Genomic DNA, 13,767 nt, shown 5'->3' with positions numbered 1-13,767 from the left:
TTCTAATAATACTAGGCTCATTATTAAAATTATTCTTATTTAAAAGAAAATCAAACTATAATTATTTTCAATAATATCGTCTTCATAATTAGAGATGATGCCACCCATATTCAACCAGATTTTCTGGTAGGATGGGATCCTGATATCTCATTAATGGAACATCTGTGGACTGTGGCCGACTGGCAGGGGACAACGGATGGAATTGCAGCCTGATATACAATGGTGTAGCAAATCATGTACAACTTTTGACCTCAGGCTCTAACTTCAAAATTGAATAAGCTGCCAAAAGATTAAGTCCTTTCTCCAAATCCAACCCAAATGTTCGGGATGACACTGCAGTTCACAACATAAAATTTTCTTTATAGCTTTCTGCCCTCAAATATGGGAAGATGTTTTTCGTTTCCTTTTGAGATATTTAAGATACTCCCCAGCCCAACCCCTACCCATCAATGGAACCACACTACCAGAAGAGTTTTACCAGAGATGGCCTTATATCATAAAAGATTATTAAATTAAAATGAATTTCCTGTGCTTACAAAAAACACAGCATTTGCAGTCACTTTAGGTGGCTTCAGCACCGGGCACTTACCCAAGCCCTTGGTTTTGTGGAATCAGCTGTTCTCCATGTGCCTGGTTCTGCTGCATGTGACTGAGTGTTCAAATGCCTGGTGTTACCAAACTCTTTCAAAAAAGATTCAACCCTTCAAATGAGAAAAGAGTTGCTCATTATGAAAAGCCTTTAAAAAGAGAGAGAGAGAGAGAAAACCTGGATTTTTGACAAGCAAATGCTTCCATGGTCTCAGAAGGTTTTGCAAGACTAATCATCACCAACATGAAACTTGAGCTCATCTTTTATAAACCTTTGTTTCCTTCCAACTACATCCCTTTCAATTTTCAATTCATTCCTTTATTCCTCTTCTCCTACCTGCTTTTGATCTTCTATTTTATGCTGCACAGAAGTCTTGAGTGGTTATGTGTGAAGTGAGCCATCGTCAGCCTGATGAGGGAAAGCCTGCTGGTCCAGAAAAAAAAAAAAAAAAAAAAAAAAAAGATCATAAAGTAAGAAACAAGGCCCGAGATTGCATTGGGAGTCAATCTGCACAGTTATCAATGTTCTGTTATGCTCTGTGAAAGATGCCCGGCCCTTTCAATACTACATTTCATGTAGCGATGAAAATGGGATATGGAATATCATCGTGAAAACTGGTTTGATTGGGATAATAATGACTAAGAGGCTGTCAATGCAAAAAACCCAACAGGACCCAATTGTAAAGGAGTTAGACACTGAACCCGCTTCATAATCCTTGCTTTTGTTTAGGGGCCTCCAAACAACACAGCCCACCAGCCTTTGGAGCCTTTGGACCCAGTTGGACGTCATCTAAGCCTTCCACCCCAGTAACTATTCTGACTTCTCATTGGAAAGGAAAGTGGGAAGCTGGGATTCCGGCACCATGGAAAGCTTTTCAAGATATTCTGACCAAAGCAAAGCTTTACTTTATGTACTACTGTGCTTAGGGATGACCATGTGGCAGATTGAAGCCCATTGTGTGGATTTATATTACTCCGCCAGCTGTTTAATAATAATGGCTATCCTGAAAAAGCACATTGCTTTATCAGTAATACCCTGGCATATATCTTTATAAAATTTTATCTTATTCAATTGGCTCAAGATACTTTAACAACATTTATGTTCTCAATTGCTTCTGTGACAGAGGCTAGTTGCCTATGGCTACTGTGAACTGAGATTAAAATCTAAGAGTTCAGCCTTTCAAGATTTCTAGTCCATTCCCTGAACCAAGTTCTTTCCCTAAATGGTAAGTGAACTTAAAGCTAACATAACTACTAAAAAATAATAGCTGGAGGCTATCCACATCGCCTTCTATGTCCTGTTTTGTGTTGAGAGAGAGTTGGTGCTTTTTATACCAAACAAATCAGGTTCATGTTTTTCAGAGAAGTGTCAGCTCCATAAACTTATAATTCTATTCTACTCATGAGTAAATATGAGATACATGAATCAACCAATTTTTTGAATACCATTAATATAAATTTCCCTATATATTCTTTTGGTTAAGAACTCTTATTAAAAACATAAAAATGATCCTAAGAAATCTCTTTCAGGGCTTCCTAATTATGCTGACAGGAACTGAAGCTTTTCTTCGCTGTGTAGAGGGTGTTTTCCTCTATAATGAAGTTTTTGACCTAGATGTTTTCAAGCGATGTTTCAGGTTTTGCTTTGAATATGTGTCTCCTATGTTCTTTACCTTCTTGAAAGTTAAAGTGAACATGCAACAGGCTCAAGCATCAATTAATAAATTCTGCCATTTACAGAAAAAAATCAGTAGCCTCCACCCTATGAGAAAATGAGCATTTCATAAATATTGAAACCACTACCCACATTCTCTATAAGTTGGTTAGCTAAAAAGACAGTAATTCCATTAGAGGCTTTCAGCAAGGAAAAGATAAAACAGTTGAGATAAAGTAACTGACATTATTTGTTATTATTTTGCCATTAAAATGTAGTGAACAGTAATGTCACACGTTCCACTAGCTTCTAAGAGAGAATTTTACCAGTTTGCTGAAAACTCTGAGCCCTTTATTAGGGGATTTCTTGTCGTACAAGCTATGTGACTTGGCTGAATATTTGATTAGTTGTACATACAGCATATGCTTGTATCAGGGAATAATTTTAGCTATATAAAATATTCATCAGTATTTGATAGCACCAGAAGTAGAAATCTGAGCAGTTATCCTGTCCAAAAAAAGGATTTACTTAATGTTTCATAATCAGAGGAAAGGCAACCAATGAATGCCCTTTAGTTCCTAGAGAAGGTTGAATTCAGACTGCAAAGGCACCCTGACCAGTAACCAACTATTCCCTCAAACTACATGGCTCACTCCCAACTTCCTTTAAAAGTCTTTTAACTAAACCCTCAATGACTAAACAGCTCAGGCTAGAAAATGAAAGTAAAAAGGCCTCCCTGTCTCATGGAGCTATAATAAAACATAGTTAATTAGTCAGTATGCAAGGATTTGCTTACAGGAGAGTTCCGGCCTTTCTATCATTCAGTATAAGTATCTTCTCACTATATAATGGTGAGATTTTGGTTTTTTGTTACTAGAGTCAAACCTGGAATGATGAAGTTGACACTGACCATAAGTTTGTGTCACGGGCAAGGGATAAAGGTGGATTTCCACTGTCTCTCACAAAGTTATCTCTCCGTGATGGAATTTCTCCCCGGGTTCAGTCTTTGCCCTCTTCACCTCGATATGCACACTTGCTTCCCAGATGATTGCATCTCATCCAGCTGTAAAGCACTTATCCTTTTCGAGCATACTACATAATTAACTTACTTACAGGTCTTCTCCCTCCTGATGTATACCTGAATGTAATCCCTGTTGTGGATTCTCTTTGTTCCCTAATGTTTGCCTCATACCCAGGAGAATGAACGCCTAGTATACCAGTGGTACTCAATAATATATTTTGAATAAATGAATGAGCAAAGAAGGTGAAGGATTACAGAAAATGTCTGTAACTCTTTCTTATAACTTATAAGTGGGGAAATATGCTTCTTTCAAAGTAACAGGAAAAGGTAAAGAAGACCCAGTTATATCATAGTATTCTATTAAAGCAAAGTTCTAGCTTCACACTAAAGAATTGTATTATAAAATAAATATAAGAACTTTATACCTCTATGCTTGAAGAAATTTTTACCATCCGAATGTTTAGCCTCAGATTTTTTTTTTTCAGGATTCCTTTTTGTTTCAAAATGGACCCAAACTCTGGGGCGCCTGGGTGGCTCAGTCGGTTAAGCGTCTGACTTTGGCTCAGGTCACGATCTCACAGTTCGTGAGTTCAAACCCCGTGTCGGGCTCTGTGCTGACAGCTCAGAGCCTGGAGCCTGCTTCACATTCTGTGTCTCCCTCTCTCTCTGCCCCTTCCCTGCTTATGCTATGTCTCTCTCTGTCTCAAAAATAAATAACCATTAAAAAAATAGGTTCTCAGTAAGGATTTCTTGAAAGAAAGCTAAGAAAGTCAAAATTAAAAGCTAATAAAAAATTTGTTTAAAAAAATAATAAAAAAATAATAAAATGGACCCAAACTCAATGATATAAAGGAATTCATAAATGTATATATGTTAAGTTTTTACTTTGATTGATATAATCAATTAATGCAGCAGCCAGAAAGTAGTTTTTGGTATCGTAGATTCTCCAACCAATTTACTGTTCATTTTTCTACTGTCAGGTGGGCATCTTGTAGCTCTACCTCCATGGGCTTCTCACTGCAGAGCTGAGTTGTAGGAGCCAAAGGTTTTTCAGGTACTTATAAAATGAGTTGTAAACCATGTACTCTTATACACAAATAAACTGGCCCTATGTCCTAGTGGGATTTCAGTCCACACTGAATGTGGACAAATTATAAAAGCAGATTTAGCCGCACTTGGAAGAGGGTCCACACAAGCTTTATACATAAGTGCAATTGATTTCCCAGTTCAACAAATAATTTTACCAAATATTTCTAATCTCAAGAGTCTCAAACCTGAATAAATTAGCCTTACCTCTTGATCAGCATAAACTGTTAGTTGTTAAGTTAGCAAGTGGCAATAAGGTTTATATGTTATTGTATGGTAGGCATTGTTGCACCACAAAAGGGGAAAATGTTATTAAAGGAATTTGAACATATCACTTTAAGACCATCAGTGGAAATACCGATAGATTGTTGCTCTTATAACACATGATACTTAAAACCTCTGTTTTTTCAGGTATTTCTAGAAATTCCCCTATATGAAAGATTTACTGATATATTCTAGATGCTTTCAATGAAGAATTCATGGTGATTACAGTATTTATAGTACTACAATTTCTTGCTAGTTATTTATTTACAGATGATCAATTCCAGGAACTAGCTTTACTAGGTATCTGATATTGAATACTTTCAAGAAAGCTTTTAAATCATCCCTACATTTATAAGGCATTTCCTTCTTTCTTGGATTACTTAAGCACTCTCATTTCTGGAAATACCTAATCAAAAGCATTAAATTTAAAATAATTATAAATTGGAGTACTGAGGTCTACAGAAGTGCAATTACTGTATCAGTTCACCAGTATGGCCCTATTTGCCAATAAAAGCACTGAAATTGTGGTTCATATTTCCAGCAAATCTTTGTTGAAAGCCACAAACTGGATAATGGTAGGAAAAATTATTCTAATCATATCTCTATTGTCATAATAAGGCAGGCCCATTCCTTTTAAAACCAAAAAAAAAAAAAAAAAAAAAAATCTAAGAACTTTCTAAGCTAGAAACCTAGGATTCCACAGTAGTCTCAATACACATTCCAGAATGGTGGGAGTTTGTCATGAACTCTTTGGTTAAATTGGCCATCATCTCTTTTAAAGAACAGGAAACAAAACTTCAAGGACTACAAAGACTGGAAGATAATTTAAGTTAAGTGATGTGAGCCCCCTGGTGAATGGGCATAGGACACATAGTGGCAGGAAGGAATCAATTGGAGAGCACAAAGCTTGCCTAAAGGCAAAAATGGTTACACATTTTCAGGAGATTGTTGCCAACCAGGAATACATTATACAACATTGTGAGAAATTCAAGTTTTTCAAGAAAAGAGCAGATCAAGGATTTTATTTGCAACCACCTGACTTTTACATGCTGCCTCATGTTTCTAAATCATTTTCACATATTTGGACTGGATTACACTTTGGAGCTACCAGTTTGCCACTTTGTCTAGAAGTCTGAAACATCAGTGGTATTTTCTTATTAGAAAAAAAATGAGATAGTTTCCTGCTAAGATTTTGTTTAATATGTATTTATTCTTTGTGAGTTTTTGTTGTTGTTGTTGCCGTTGTTGTTGTTGTTTGGTTGGTTGGGGTTTTTTTTGGTTTTTTTTTTTTGTGTTTTTGTTTTTGTTTTTGAGAGAGAGAGAGGTAGGGGGAGAGACAAAGGGGGAGGGAGAAAGAGAATCTTAAGTGGGTTCCAAGTCCAGCATGGAGACCAGCACAGAGCCCAACGCCAGGCTTGATCTCACAACCATGAGATCATGACCTGAGCTGAAATCAAGAGTAGGACACTTAACTGACTGTACCCAGGCACTCTGATCTTGTTCTTTTTAGATAGTACTGCCCAATTAGCTGGTAGTCACATTTGTCTGAGTCACAGAGTGAATTTTGTGCACCCGTTTATACATTCATTATACTAAATAACCATGAGAAACAACATCATGGTTTAATTTATATATTTTTATCATATAATAAAGTACATCTTGAAGGGGGAATATACTAAGTTCAGATGTACCATCTCGATATTAGTTTTACTATAATCACATCAAAGTGGATAGGTCATAACATCACCACTACTTTTTGACACATTCAGGAAGGTATTCAGTAGCATTATTCTAACAAAACTGAGAATAGAGACAAAGAACAAAATATTATTTAGTTTTTCAAACCTGTGGCTTTGACCTATAGAAACATATGCTATGGTGGTGCATGGGTGGCTCAGTCAGATGAGCGTCTGTCTCTTGATTTCAGCTCAGGTCATGATCCCAGGGTCTTGGGATCAAGCCCTACATCAGGCTCTGTGTTGAGCATGGAGCCTGCTTAAGATTTTCTCTCTCACTCTGCCCCTCTATTACTTGTGTGTGAGCTCTCTCTCTCTCAATAAAATAAAATAAAATAAAATAAAATAAAATAAAATAAAATTTAAATTAAAAAAAGAAACATGTTATGGATGAAAATGCAATGTCTATGGAAAATTATTCACTCTCTGAATTTCTTCCTGAATGGCACAATATTAATCAATTTTTCTTCATCATCATCATCATTTTTAAAAAATGCATCTAACTCCTCTCCATGTAACCAACATTAAATATAGTCATAAGAGTATGTAGAGAGAAGATGACGGAGAGAAATGAGGTGATAGATGACAGAGATAGAGGGAGAGGGAGGGGCAGAGGGAGAGAGTTGTATGCTATTGGTTCTGTTTCTTTGCAGAACTCTGACTAATACAGCAAGCTGCTGTTTCTGCTAAATTCCATATGCCCTACTTAACAACTTTACAGATTTTTTTTTCTTTTCAGTTTTTATTTGTCTGTGCCCAAAATGATGAAATTTATATTTATTCACAATAAGCCTTATCTTCTTAGAGTCAATTCATTATTCCTGGCTGAATGATTCTTTTGAAGGCCTGATTCTGGTATCCCATGTATTCACTGTCTGCCTATCTTTGCCTCAAATACAGAAGATAGAATCATATTTCCTTCATCAAGGTTAGTTTTTGAAGTCAGAACAATGTAAAAGTTAGTTGATTTTCTAAGGAAATGGTCTACACCAACCATAGTCAACATGCATGTTGGAGCGTTGTTACTGGTTGGTTTTTTTTTTCCCCCAAGCATAAAAGCTACCTTACTAACTCTCTGAATCATACTAGACAAATTACAATGCTCAAATTGAATGACATGGTTTATTCTTACCTACCTTAGTAAAGTTCCAGAAGACCAAGGACTTTGAATGAATAATCCCAAATCAGTGTTGAACTGAGCCCATGTACTCCAAGGGGATTTAGACCATCTGCTAATTCTGCTGGGCAAAGGCTTTCTTTTACATATGCTCAGGTTTGGAGAAGCAGAATCCAGATTGCTTCCAGCTCCTATCTTTTCATCCTACAGTTAAATATTTTGTTTATGTAAAATAAACTTTTGCAACCATTTTGTATTATTTGAAAGCCACTTTATTGCTTCCCCACAACAAACATAGATGGGTATATTAAGAAAACTAAAAAAGTATTTTGCAAACAGACAATTATTTCTTACTATCTGGTGTCCTTTACAAATTATTTCCTAAAGCATTTGTTAACTTTTATATAAACAGTTAGTAGGTCAAACAATTTTCCATTTTGCCCAATAAATATTTTGGATGGTGACTGTTATTACATTTTAAAATATGACAGAAATATATTGGTATTCTCATCTGACCACCCTTCCCATCCCCCCTACCCTTTTTCTGAACACAGGCATGTGTAGTAAGCCTTTCACAAACAAGGAATCCATTCAGGACTTAGGTACTTGGGCCATTTTCCACTCAACAGGTTTCCTATGCACTTGTAGGTGCCAAACAGCAACTCCTGTGTTCCTCCAAAAGAATTCTTAACAGAGAGGGGATTAAACTCTAAGTGGCTTCCTGATTTCACCATTTCTGCAGTCCAGTGTTAAGTTGCTGAAAGATTACTTCATTTGTACCGTCAGGAGCCTAACAGGCTTTAGAAACTAGGTGAGTGATGTAATGATTGTGTGTGTGTGTGTGTGTGTGTGTGTGTGTGTGTGTGTGTGTGTATGAAATATTGGAGTAGTTAGCAATCTGTTACATTAAAAGCATATAAACATTTTTGAGCATCTCTTCATTTTTTGAAAACAACTTTTCTGTGATGTTCTAAATTTCAAATTAAAATGCAAAATGTGAGATAAAAATTACTGTAATGGCAATAATAGTCTGTAGAGTAAAAGAGAAAGAAAATTAGATGAATGCATGTATTTGCCCAATACTAATACTCAACTCCACTAGAAGCAAATATTTACTCATTATCTGAATATAAAAAGTACAATGTTCTTAGGGTGGTAATGTACCTATAAATGTCCAATCTATAAATGCCAAAAGCCATATTGCAACAATGGCTCCACATACTCATATCCAATCAGATCAATATATAATCAAGAAGAAAAAGGAAACAGAACTCACATTGAATGGAAGACTCTCCAAGTTATCAAACTTGAAATTATCAAACAGGAGCAAAATCATTAAAACTATTGCTTTTACAAACATAATTAGTCATCTGGAAAATGACTTTTATACAGATATAATAATTTCCTAAGAATAAATTGTGCAAAGTCCAATCAATGCTTTCAGGTTTGTGTAAACCATGCCTAGGGCCATCTTGGTAGAGATTTCTGGTCCTAACTATCATCCAGCATATTCTGTGCTCTCAGAAGCAGGGGCTGCTGAATAACCACATTTGAACCACATGATCATGCATGGTTATTTGTGAAAAATGTATTTGACTTGGACCCACAGTTGAGTTCTCACCTTAAAATCAAGAAGGTGCATTCTTGGAATAAACAACTTCAAAAGAGTCCAGTTTTAATTGCTACTTCAGTTAGACATCAAAATCCCATAGGAAAGAGTTGTTTTACTGATATTTATGCTTAGAAATTTTCCTTCTTTTCAAAGCTTGTATGCCTTCCCCAAGTTTTCAGAAATGCAGGCTAGAGAGATTAAGAAGGATCAGGAAGCAAATACTCCATGTAATCTGAAATTAAGGAATAAAATTAATATCTTTGATAGTTTAAGCCTATTTTTTAATTAATTTTATAGTGTGTAACTCCTTTATTAAAAGGGTAATATTCTGGCCAGGGATACATGTGGGTCTGTTTTTATCAACAGCCATGTAATTTGTTTAATGAGGACTGACCACAAGGTCTATTGTACTAGATACTTAGTTTAGAAAATCTTCTAAAGATCACATTTTTTTCCTGAAGCTTGCTATATTATTACATCTGTTTATTTTCAGTCAGGCTACAATAGGTGGTTTCCAACTACTTCTAAACTGACTTAAGGGATATTATAAGTAAGAGGAATAGATATAACAAAGCTATTATGAAAATTTCAAAGGATAAGAGTCAAACAGTCAAAGATGAATGTAGTTTAAGCCTCTATAAAGGAGCACTGAGTAAAATACGAATAGTATCTTCAACAGCAACTTTGTAGAAAATGAAGAACACGTTCTTTTTTTATACTGTTTCTTTTTTTTTTTTTTTTTTTAATTTTTTTTTTTTCAACATTTTTTTATTTATTTTTGGGACAGAGAGAGACAGAGCATGAACGGGGGAGGGGCAGAGAGAGAGGGAGACACACAGAATCGGAAACAGGCTCCAGGCTCCGAGCCATCAGCCCAGAGCCTGACGCGGGGCTCGAACTCACGGACCGTGAGATCGTGACCTGGCTGAAGTCGGACGCTCAACCGACTGCGCCACCCAGGCGCCCCTGTACTGTTTCTTATCACTGCTTCTAAGAAACATTTGAGAAGAAAAAGTGATAGGAATTTTTTTCTTTCCTGTAAATCTCTCAATGGCCTTCTGAGAATTTTCCTTTCTCGCAAATCTTAGCTCTCACTTTCTACAGAAGTCATCCCTGTGCCAGTTGTTTTTAATTGCCTTCCTAATATCTATTCACTCCATCTCCCCTTCTAATAGAATGCAAATTAATTTTGTGGGTAATGTTTTGGCTTAAAAATACTTAGCTTTCCACAGTCCCACAAATCAGAGAGGGGCTTGAGATGCGGTTCTGGGCAAAGAATATATTGTATAAATGGCAGTTAAGTATTGGGCTTTTCAGAGTGTTACTGTCTTCATGAAAAAAAAATGGGCAAACCCATTCAACATATCTTTTGCTCTTTGCCTTTTCCCTTTCTTCCTTCCTAGGATTGAAAAGTGATGTCTAGAAAGACAATCTCTTTGTTGTAAATATGAGAACAGCCTTGCATTAAGGATGACAATGCTGAAAGCCAGGGGGAGTCTGGACCTCAGTACCCTCATGTTACCATAACAGTCCTGGGATAAGATAAGATAAGATAAGATAAGATAAGATGAGATAAGATTTTAACTGCCTTCTGTGACACAGTTGAATACAGCCTTCAGTCTCAGACTTCCTTTATGTATGTACTTCAGCCCCATCTGGTTTAGCTGCTCCTCCTTGTTTCCATGGCATCCCCTACAATCCCAAACACAATCTTCTCTCCTTCACTGCATCATAAATTTCAGGAAGAGAGAGATCATTTCAAACTTTCAAGCACATGTCCCCAGAAACTTGCTCATGTCTATATAGCATGTAGTAGGCACCCGATACATTTGTTAAACGGGAGAATAATAAATTATCAAATAAGTATAATACCTACTTCTCTCTACATCTACTTCTAACTATCACATCTATACAACTAGGGTTTTTTTAAACCTAGACTATTGCAGTAGCTTCCTCCTCACTTAAAAACCCTTCCATAGCTTCCCATTACCCTTAGAATAAAACACAAATAACTTCCACATTCTGGGAAACCTGGAACTGCTCTGACTGCATGTCCTCTCACCTTCCTCATGACATTTTATCCACACTGGCTTTCCATTGGTTAATGAAACATTCCAAGCTCATTCTTACCTTAAGATCTCTATGCCAGATGTTACTGTTTCACAGATTTCCACACACTGACTCCTTCTTGCCTTTCAGATTGCAGCTTAGATCACCTCCTCAGAGAGGTCACAGCTGACAGCTCAATCTAGAGGAACTCATCAGGCACTCCATCCCATAACCCTCTTGTGCAGCTGTGAAGAAAATTCTTTTATTGCTGCAAACTTATGGTCTTCTGAGAACATTTTACTGGAATTTGGCAGCTAGGTTAAACACTATCTTTACAAGGTAATTTAGGACTGAAAAAATAACAAGAACTCCAGAGAGCTTTATGTCTCCAGAGGTAATGTGTTTACATTTCAAGGGGAGATGAGACCAGGACCGTGGACATGTTCCAAAAGGAGGACCCAGGATCCTTCCCATTACTTTTCCAAGGAAACTCTCTCAAAAGGGGAGGAAATACAGCTGCCTCTCCCTCATGTATAAATGTCCAGGTTCATTTTGGGGGAGGGGGGAGGGGGGTACTCACCTACAATACAGACACCTTATGTGTTGAGTGACAACTGGCTCTCACTGCATTGTCCCAGAAGGAAGACACTGCAACACAAGGGAACAAGGATATTATTATTTGCTGTAAATAAATAATGGTAAATCTGTCTGCTCCAGAAACCTCATGTTGGCATTCAAGAGAATATTAATAAATATATCATTATAAGTCAAACATCTACTATCTATGGTGGTCCACAAGTCTTTGCTATGTTTATAACTAGTGCCTAAAAGATCTCCTAGTATGGGATCAATAAACACCAGTTGGGTAAATAAATGAATCAATCACTAAAATGAGCATTATTTTAAGAACTAGATTGTGTAGCTTTCTAGTGAAAAACAGAAGGGAGATTAAAAATTGTAGAAAAATGGATGTTCATTTCAGGTGACCTCTTAGAGAATAGCATATGTAATATATATTTGAAATCTAAGGTTTTTATAAATGCTTGTAATGAACACATTTTGTTTTTTTAGTGGGCTGATTTCTTTATATTAGCTACTCCCTGTGTAGTTGACAAGGTTTTTATTTTTATGTAAACACTGAATAATTTATCTGTATCCCTGCCCAGCTGCAGAGCAATTGAATCGGGCAAGACCAAGACTTCTCTCAAAAAAGCAGTTTCGGTTCTTCCCAGAGGTCTGAACAAGAACACAATTAAATCCTCAGAGTTCTGCACATACATTAACAGGAAAACTTCACAGCGTACTTCAGTAATTCTCCATCTCTGTCATACGAATACCGATGATAATTTGAGGAGGATTATACCTTAATGGCATTTCAGGATGAGTTCCTGTCAAAACACACTCTACAGAGCCTGCAGATTAGACCTGTGAAGCATCATGTCTACTCAGATATTGAAACACATCTTCAAAAAATAATCATGTTCATTTTGATAGAGTTGATATTGAACTTTTACTTCTGGTAATATTTGTAGTATTTGCTCACACTAATCATCTCATTGTAGAAATAAAACAAATATACTGACATCATAAATATTGGGTAAATGGGGTGCCTGGGTGGCTCAGTTGGTTAAGCATCCAGCTTCTGCTGGGGTCATGACCTCATGGTTCGTGAGTTAAAGCCCTCTGTTGGGCTCTGTGCTGACAGATGGGAGTCTGGAGCCTGCTTCGGATTCTGTGTCTCCTCTCTCTGCCTCTCTCCCACTCATTCTCTGTTCTGTTCTCTCTCTCAAAAATAAGTAAACATTTAAAAAAATTAAAAATAAATAAATATTGGGTAAATATAATTATTAAAGCTCCTCCAAATGGGATTGGACGTTGTAACACCCAATGCCTTTTGAAGGGTAACATTTGGGTAAGCAAGAATTAAGAATTTAATATTGTGTAGTTGTGTCCCTAGAATAATCCATAGAACAGAGTACCCTGATTGACAGTACGAACCTCAAGTCTTTTCAGCACATGTATTCCTACAGTAAAGAAGGGTACATAACAATCTATTAACATTATTTCTAAATATATCTAAATACCTTTTCTCTGGGTTTTCTTAAAATCATCTGATTTCCCAAATAGCATTTCACCTGAGAAGAGGATGGGTTGATACCCCAGTATCAGTATTTCCAACCATTTATCAATTCAAAATAAATTAATTCATGAGGCTCTTATAGTTTGGTAGACATGAACTAGCCCTCCAGAGGCTAATACTTAGAGAGAAATAAAAAATCAAATTCTTAAATGTACAAAAACGAGAAATAAGATTTGGAGCAATGATGACACTAAAAATATCACTATATTATACATTATATACTTTTGCTATTATGCTGTATACAAAATAATATTGAAAGGGTGATGCTCTTGCTAATTCCTAATCCTTGCAAAGAATATGTTTATGAAGGACTGAGGTGAAGGCCAGACAATTTGCAGGGCTCAGTGCAAAATGAAAACATTGACCCCTTGTTCAAAAGCAGGAGAAAAGCTTTTTCTGTTCTTCTATAGTCTCTCAAACTATCCTGGTAATTTTTATTTGCATTGAAGGTACTGCTTCCTTGGGAATGAGGATACCTGCAGGGCAAGTGCAGACCTTCA

At 36.4% G+C, this 13,767-nt stretch overlaps 1 protein-coding gene and 1 long non-coding RNA gene across 2 annotated transcripts in view; both read right to left on the bottom strand.

The window, feature by feature from the left end:
* Nucleotides 1-7,662, bottom strand: part of ZPLD1 (zona pellucida like domain containing 1) — a 74,120-nt gene extending 66,458 nt beyond the window's left edge. The window contains exons 1-3 of the mRNA XM_060640132.3: nt 7,486-7,662; nt 926-1,012; nt 590-701 (exon numbers count right to left, since the gene is read on the bottom strand). The gene's annotated coding sequence lies outside the window, so the exon portion shown is untranslated. The remainder of the gene's footprint in view (nt 1-589; nt 702-925; nt 1,013-7,485) is intronic.
* A 1,431-nt stretch (nt 7,663-9,093) lies between these two features.
* On the bottom strand, nt 9,094-11,781 carry LOC144617361 (uncharacterized). The gene is made up of 3 exons (XR_013557762.1): nt 11,708-11,781; nt 11,209-11,372; nt 9,094-9,310 (listed from the first exon to the last, which is right to left on the bottom strand). It is a non-coding gene; the product is annotated as an uncharacterized LOC144617361 (long non-coding RNA).
* Between the last annotated feature and the right edge of the window lie 1,986 nt (nt 11,782-13,767).

This window comes from Panthera onca, chromosome C2 (assembly GCF_046562875.1).
Source record: "Panthera onca isolate mPanOnc1 chromosome C2, mPanOnc1 haplotype 2, whole genome shotgun sequence".
NCBI classification, from domain to species: Eukaryota; Metazoa; Chordata; class Mammalia; order Carnivora; family Felidae; genus Panthera; species Panthera onca.
The sequence above is the reverse complement of the archived record's forward strand: the minus strand, read 5'-3'. Positions and strand labels throughout refer to the sequence as shown.